General features: G+C 44.8%; 1 long non-coding RNA gene across 1 annotated transcript; it reads left to right on the forward strand.

Annotated features, from left to right (window-relative positions):
- The first annotated feature begins 279 nt into the window (after positions 1-279).
- Positions 280-7,130, forward strand: LOC116543718. Its single transcript, XR_004265677.1, has 2 exons — positions 280-2,991; positions 5,839-7,130. It is a non-coding gene; the product is annotated as an uncharacterized LOC116543718 (long non-coding RNA).
- The last annotated feature ends 831 nt before the right edge of the window (positions 7,131-7,961 follow it).

Consider the following 7,961-nt stretch of genomic DNA (forward strand, 5'->3'; position numbering starts at 1 on the left):
CTTTCAGCAATTTCCTCCTGCAGGGGAAGCAGCTTCAACTTGAGGGCACCCCTCCAAAGGGAGTTGCAGATGCAGCCTGTTAGAAGCAAAAGCACATAGAGGCTGGGAAATAAATGGACAAAAATGGTAAAGGGAATCCAAGGAAGATGGTGACGTGTGACAGCATCTCTCACACCCTCCCAACCTCTGCTCTGAGGCTCCCTCACTTGCGTTCCCATAATGCACATGACGGACCCTCGCGCAGCTCTGAGCCTTCTCCTTCCTGCAGCACCCAGCTTTTCTCTGCTGTGGTCTACTTATTCAAGTGTCTCTCCTAGATGTGATGAAACGACCTATGACGATTTTCTCTTTCTTGCAAAGAGTTCCCCAGGAGACGCCAATGACTTCCTTATTCTGGCATTTCTGGGAATGCAAGCCCTGCTACCCAGCTTCCTCTCCTCTGGCTTGGCTGTCAGCTGTGAGTCTTGGATTATTCACGGAGGAGTCGGAAATCCGCTGTGACCCCAAACAGTGGAGGACATACCTCAATAAGTCATGGCACAGCTCTCTCCAAAGGAATTCTCAAAAATTCCCTTCCAATTGTTCAACTACCAGCCTTTGTAAGTGGACTTGGCAGTCTTGCGATTTTTGGGGAGGAGCCATTTCCTTTTTAAATTACAGAAGTGTCTGCCACCTCCTTTGGAAGGTACCTGAGGGTAAACTTCTGTTTCTTATACCCTGTTACACTGATTTCGTGTGACCTTCTGTAGGAAGGATGGTTGGTTGAATCCACAAACACCCATGGAGGTTTGTGTTCTGGGCCCCAGGGAAGCTGGAAGTATCAGAGCTGGGACCTCCTCGGGAGTCCAGGAGCTCTTAGTCTAGTAGGGAAAGGGAGCTCTGGACACATTGCCTTCCTCTCAGTTAACCAGCTTAGACCCGCCAATCTGACAGGAAACGATTTGAACCCATGGCAGAGCCCAAGACCTTCACATTTCTTTCTTTTTTGAAGGGGGAAATTGAGCACACCTCAGAAATTTTCTCAATAACTGAATGAGAGAAGTAGGACCACCAGGTTTTGAAGTGATTTTTCTCTCTTGGAGGTCAAGAAATTAAAAGAAAGCCCCAGCATCTTTACAGAGCAAGCACAGAGGAGTCCAAAGGTTTCATCAGAAAGGAAATTGGAGGCTCTGTCAGCACACCCCCCTGCCAGACTCACGGGAGCTGAGGTCTGCAGAAGGAATAGGCAAGTTTCCTTCATCAGTGCCGGAGGTTAAAAGGGGGGTAGGTGGAGGCTTGCAGGAGTTTGACAGGCGCACGGTCTGTTCAGGAGAACCTGAGGGTTTGTATCCTCTACAGCATGGTGACCCTTAGCAGCCATCACTAGGCTGCTCCTGGTTCTCCGTTTCTGTGTGGAGCTGACTGAGCTTCTGCTTTAGGGTTTTGTGTTGCGCCTCAGAATTGCAGGGGGTAGGTGGTGTAGGTCACTTTGGTGCCTCAAAGTGCTGACTTCAGTTCAGCCTCTACCACTTTCAAGGTCTGTATTTCTGGATATGTCCTGTTAGCCTTTCAAAACCTCAGTTTCCTTGTCTGTAAAATGGGGGCAACTATGCCTACCTTTCAGGATTGTAGTGAAGATGAAATGAGCTATCATGTGGGTAAAGCCCCTGGGACATGGTAGAGGCTTGGTAATTGCCCTTTTTTACTCCCTTGCCTTGCTGCCGGAATATTGTGGGGTTTGGAAAGGTGAGAATGATTTTCTTCCCCTCTAGAGCAGCTACAGCCTGTGTTCTGGGGGCAGGGAGACTCAGCTATGAAAAAGCCAGCCTCATTTTGGTAGTGTGGAATGGTCCTAGGATGCCTGAATTCTATGGCAGGAGAGACCTGCAGTGCTCATGCTGCAGTGCCCCAGGTTGAGCAAGTTGGGTAAAGGAGACCAAGAAAGCTGAAATGACTTGCCCAGGACCACAAAGCCAGCGAGTGGCAGAGCTGGGGTCAACCCTTTGTTCTGTGTCCCTGCATTGACCCAGCTGCCCAGCTACCACGTTTTAGGATAACAGAGTATGTCCTTGTGAAGTAAGTCCTGGCTCCAGGGTGCACAGCTGGGACCTCACCCTTGACCCCATGATGTCTTCTGTTACATAGGGAGCGGTGGTCAATTTCCAAGCCAGGCAGATCAGCATGTTTCTCACTCCAGGAAGGTTTCCTGACCTCCTAATATCAAGGTAGGTGGCCCTGCTGGTCTCTTCTGGGATTCCTGCGCCCAATTTGTATGTTTATTTTTGCTCTCCCTGCCCTGGACTGTGAAGACGTGATCTAGCGTTTCTTCTTCCTCGTTGTGCGTCCAGGGCCTTCTGTATGCCCTAGCACTGAGTAGACCTCAGTAACTGTGTGTGTGGGTGAATGACTGGGCCAGTTGAATTCATTCTGCTGTTGCTTCCCCTCAGGTATTTTAGGCCCCAGTTTGAGTATGTGTCCATGGGGCACTGCCCTCCACCCAGGAATGACCTCCTAGCCTCCTGTGGAAGCAGCAGGGCACGGGGGACAGGACCCTAATGGCTTTTGGCCTAAGCTAGTAAAGACTCATGGCTTCTCTCAGCTGCTTTCTTTCTACCCTTGAAACTTGAAGAATAACTTGAGTAGATGTCAAATGTACTTACCAAGACAGACATTCAATATCTGGACTTGCAAGCCTACTGGAAGCTCGCCAAGTGGCCCCCATTGGGCTGCCTCACATAGACCATCCACCTGATCACTTAGCACGCTGGCAGTGAATGCCCACTGCGTGTTGGCCTGGTGGCTCTGCCTCTGTGTAGGAAGGGGGATGAGCCAGCTGCTCAGAGCTCAGTCAGCATCAGCTTTCTCAGACATGGGGGAGGGTCTCAGGGGAATGGTGACTCACTTAGAACAGGCTTCCTTGCACAGAATGCCCTGTCCCTGTGTTATACAGAGCAGGAAGCTTTAACTGGATCATTGCATCTTGCCCCAGGAGGCAGCTAGCGGAGGTGGGAGGTGAGTGACATGGACGGGCTGCAGCGATTCTACAGAAAATGGCAAAGAGAGACATCTCCGAGATGGATTATGAGGGCAAAAGTCTTCAGGGTTCACTGGACTTGTTGGGGGTTGGAATAAGCACTGGGGAGGGCAGAGGAGAGAGAGGAATACGATGCTCTGGGGAGGAGCAGAGAGGCAGAGACGTAGTGATTAAAGTCTAATTGTTTCATGGCTTTTTCTTAAAACCACATTTTATTTGAAACTCACAAACTTCTGCTTCTAATTGTTTCATTGGTTATATTTGTCCTTGCTGCAAAATTTTGCAAATGAGACTAAATTCTCTGTAATGATACTTCTTTGTTGTTGTGATCATGCATTTACTCAGTGTAACAAATAGGCAGCTTCTTCAGAGTGAGGGTGGCTGCTGGGCTTCTAAAAACCTGGGAAATTCAGGAAGGAGAGTACACGACTTCAGCAAAACCTTAGCACTGCACAGGTCAGGGCAGTGCTTGCCTCTTAGTCTAAGATCCTCCTTTCCCTCTCTCCTTCCTTCCTTCCTTCCTTCCTTCCTTCCTGCCTGCCTGCCTGCCTGCCTGCCTGCCTGCCTGCCTGCCTGCCTGCCTTTCTGCCTTCCTTCCTTGATTCCCTCCCATTCTCTTTTCCTTCCTCCTTTCTTTATTCATTCATCAAACATTTATTGAGCGTCTACTATGCATCAGCTGGGCTATGGTGATAAGATTAGTTCCTGTCTATCTAGCATAGATATGGTAGAAGCTGAATCATTGCATTCATTTATTTGTTCAATAAACATTCATAGAGTACCTAATATTTGATTATCTCTATGCTAGGTATCAGGAATGCATGAATGAACAAGAGGGAACCACACATTCCCTTTGCCTTTGTGCAGGTTATAATCTGCGTGTGATGAGATGTTAGGCAAGGAGGTTCATAAAATAAAAATATAATGACATAGTTTGAAGTTTGCATAGCAGTCCATCCACATGGTTGTCTTTCCTTCATTGGCTCAAGTTTCATAAAATGTGTTCAACCTGGAGCTATGGTGGATATGTGCTTGTAACAGGGGGAATGTGTGTTTTCTTCCTCATTTATTCTCAAGAGGGTGTGGCTTCCTGGGAGGGAGCATAAGATCTCAAGTTAATGTCTTACTCCCTTTATGGTCATTCTTCCTTATCACAAAGAAGACCCAAGGGGTTACTGAGGCCCTTCAATACTGTGTTGTTGGAAAACCAAAACCAGCTGCGGAAATAGTGAATTGCAGCCTCAGCTGGGACTCTTATTCTGATTGATTCCAGTGGTTTTATTATATTCCCAGTGGCTCCAGTTGTAACTAGAAACCTAAGCCCTACACCTGCTGGGACAGGGTTCTGACATTTTATGTCAGAGGTAAGGTAGAAAGAGCCACATACATGATTGGTTTTTATAATAATGTGTCTGTAGCACAATGATTTAAACACAAGAGGCAAACACCAAACACTCTTCCCAAACACCCTGTAGTAAGAAATAGAATTCCCCTGAGCCCTCCTTCTCATATCTACCCATCACAATCCTATCACACCAGAAGAGCAAACATAGAAGTCCCAAACACACTGACTACTTTCTGTCTACAGGTCTTTAGACAAACCCCTTCTCCTCTCTTCCTCTGTAAATAATGCTGATCTCACAGGGTTTTATGAGCATTTGATGATACATGCCTCATAAAAAGTATTTTAGAATCAGTAAAGCACCGCATTTATTACTGTTATTGGGTTATAGGAGTAATGTGGTCCTTGGTTCTCACATTTGCAAATATAGAACCCGTAGGGGATTTGTGGCAGATGAACTTTTCCAAAATTGGCCACAGTAGCATCCCCCCATCTCACATCTTCAATGTGCCCTGGCCATGCCTTTCTCAAGAGAGAATTTTCTTCATCTCCTTGACTCTGAGTTGACCGCAGACTGCTTTGACCGACAGCACAGTGACCTTGTGGATCTGGGGTGGAGCCCTTAGCCAGCCTAATAATTTCTGCTTCCTGCCTCTTGGAGCCAGCGGCCATATAAGAAGTATGACTCTCCTGAGACCACCGGATGATATGCCATGTGGAGAGGAAGAAAGGCCAAGGAGCAAAAGGTGTACCAGACATGGGTGAAGAAGCCCTCTTGGAAGTGGATTTTCTAGCCCTAGATTCCCAAATTCCCAGCTGAAATCCAGAAATCCCAACCCACTGAATTGTGGAAAAATAAAATAAATGTATGAACACACTAAGTTTTGAGGGTACTTGGTTACCCAGCAATAGAAAACTAAATAGTCGCGTTTTTTCCTCTTCTGGGTTCGTGTATCTTTCACCCAAGGACTTGCTAATTGTGTTGAATTGAGAAAAGCCACAGACTTTCCCAGCCCAGGTGGTCTGGTGTTCAAACCTTGACTCCGTCATCTTTTAGCTGTGTGTTCACATAATGCTTTGAACTTCATTCAGCTTTTCAATCTATGATAGGGCCTTATAAGGGCTCCTAAAGACGCGGGGAGGCCACAGTGAGCCGGTCCACTGAAAGTACTTTGTAGCATTGTTTGGTCCTAAGTATGCTGTCAGGCGTACGTTGTGAATAAAAGAACCCACTGAGGCTCTGTGGGACACCTGCCGGTCAGTTCCACATCCCTGGTGAGGCTGGTTCCCCTTGGCACTTGTTTGATACATTCTGGGCCTACTTTTGAGATGGGAAGGGGCAAAGCCTGCATGGGACTTCTCAGTGTGGAGGCTTCAGAGGCAGCTCATGAGTGCTGAGTACTTAGTGCATGCGCCAGGCCTGTCTGTAATTTCTGTACTACTTCTTAATAGCAAACTCTTAATGTTTATTTCTGTTTCACAGATGAAAAAACTGAGACTCAGAGAAGCTGATGTGGCTTGCATAAAAATCTACACTAGTAACGACAGAAGTAGGACAAGAAGGCAGATTCCTAGTCACCAAGTCCAGTAAGATTTGGGGCAATCACTGAGAATTTTTGACTTCAGCATAAAGTAAAGAAGATAAGAAAGTATCCAAGAGGCATAAAATTTTAATCTGAAAGCATTGCAATATGATGACTCCTTGAGCAACATAAGAAATTTGGAGTTCCTTTAAAGCTGCAAACACGAGAAGTTTACTCCTTCCAACTTGTCGTTCTTGGCAAAGTAGGCATAAATGGCACCTCATTCCTTCCGTTTCCAGTCGGAGGTGCTTCTGTTTTGAGCGTGTGTGTTCCTCTTTTCTGGAAGTTTTTCTTGACAGAAGCAGAGAGGTTTTTGACAAACAACTTTAATATTCTTTGTGTCTGTGTGGCTGGCTCTAATAATCCTGCAAGCTTACAAGGTCACTGTTAAGATTAAATCTGAGTCATCGGAGGCAGATGTTGACACATCATTATTTAAATCCTGAGCTGCTGAAGGACTCTCATCCTCATGAGCTGTGATTCACTGTCCAAACGAACACCCCAAATTCCACATAGGTTGCTGAGCAGAGACTCTGGACTCCATTAGGGAAAAAAGTTTGCCTTTGTGTGTGAGAAAGCCGTACTTTCTGTTGCAGAAGCATGGTCTACAGGGAGAGTGAATGTTTCAGCAGACCTGGGCTCCTGTCTCATCTCTTGCTCTGGGCTTTATTACCTGCTCTTCATAAACTTTCCCATAATTTACACTTGCACGTTTATTTATATGTTATTGCTTTTTTAGTGAAGTATACTTTTTAAAGTAAAATGTGTTATGTGTCCAGCTTGATGAAATTTTGCAAGCGTGTACTCTAAGTCAGCACCATGCATATGACAACATGGAACATTTTCACCACCCCAGAAGGTTCCCTGTGCCCCTTCCCAATCAGTAACCCTTCAAGGTAACTGCTGTTCTGACTTTTGATGCCATGGATCAATTTCCTCAGTTCTAGGATTTCACGTAGAAGTCAAATGGCACATGCTATTTTGTATTTGGCTCTTTTGCTCAGAAAAATACCTGTGAGATTTATCTGTGGTGTTGTGGGTATCAGTGATTTGTTACTTTTTATTGCTGAATACTATCCCATTGTATGACTATACTAAAATTTGTTTATTCATTCTTTTGTCCATGGATACCTGGTTTGTTTTCAAACTTTGGCTATTATGAATAAAGCTGCTATACCTATTCTTGTATACATCTTTATGTAGACATATGTTTTCATTTCTTTTGAGTAAATACCTAGAAATGGGATTGCTGAGTCATAGAAAAGGCTGATGTATGTTCGACTTTATCAGAAACCATCAAATAGTTCTTTCCAACACTTAATGTTTTCAGACTTCTTTTTTTTTTTTTCTTTTCTTTTTTTTTCTTCAGAGCCTTTCTGGCAGGAATGTTTTCAGACTTTTAAAATCTTGGCCCTTCTGGAGGGTGTCTACTGGTATCTCAATTTAATTTTCATTTTTCTGATGAATATTGATGCTGAGCACTTGTACTTATGCTTATTGACCATTTATATATCTTTTATTTTTGTGAAGTGTCAGTGTAAATATTTTGCCCATTAAAAATGGATTTTAATGGTAGAATGCATGAATAAAAGTATTAGGGAATAGACTGCAGAATGAAGACAGAAAACCCGCAAGAGAGAGTCCTCAAGGGCAGCAGTAAAAACAATGAACACAGTTGTCACCTTCTACCCTGTTTCCAACCCGTGATTGAGTGGAAGCCTTGAAGGATGCAATCACTTGGCTTATTTAGAACAAAGAGATGCACACACACACAGAGAGAGAGAGAGAGAGAGAGAGGGAAAAAGAGAGAGAGAGGGAGAGAGAGAGAGAGTGCTCAGGAAATATTATGAAAAGGTATAATTGTCACACACTACTGGCACTACTGGTGCAGAAATAAAATAGAGTTTATTGGGGGGAAATTCTTAAGTAGCAGAGTACAAGCTTGAAGAAGCTCTGAACTTTCATATTCCTATAGCTTGGCCAGGTTTAGGGGTGTGAAGCTTTGTGACCAAATTTCCAGAAA

This window comes from Sapajus apella, unplaced genomic scaffold (genome assembly GCF_009761245.1).
Source record: "Sapajus apella isolate SASKATOON/1434 unplaced genomic scaffold, GSC_monkey_1.0 scaffold4, whole genome shotgun sequence".
NCBI classification, from domain to species: Eukaryota; Metazoa; Chordata; class Mammalia; order Primates; family Cebidae; genus Sapajus; species Sapajus apella.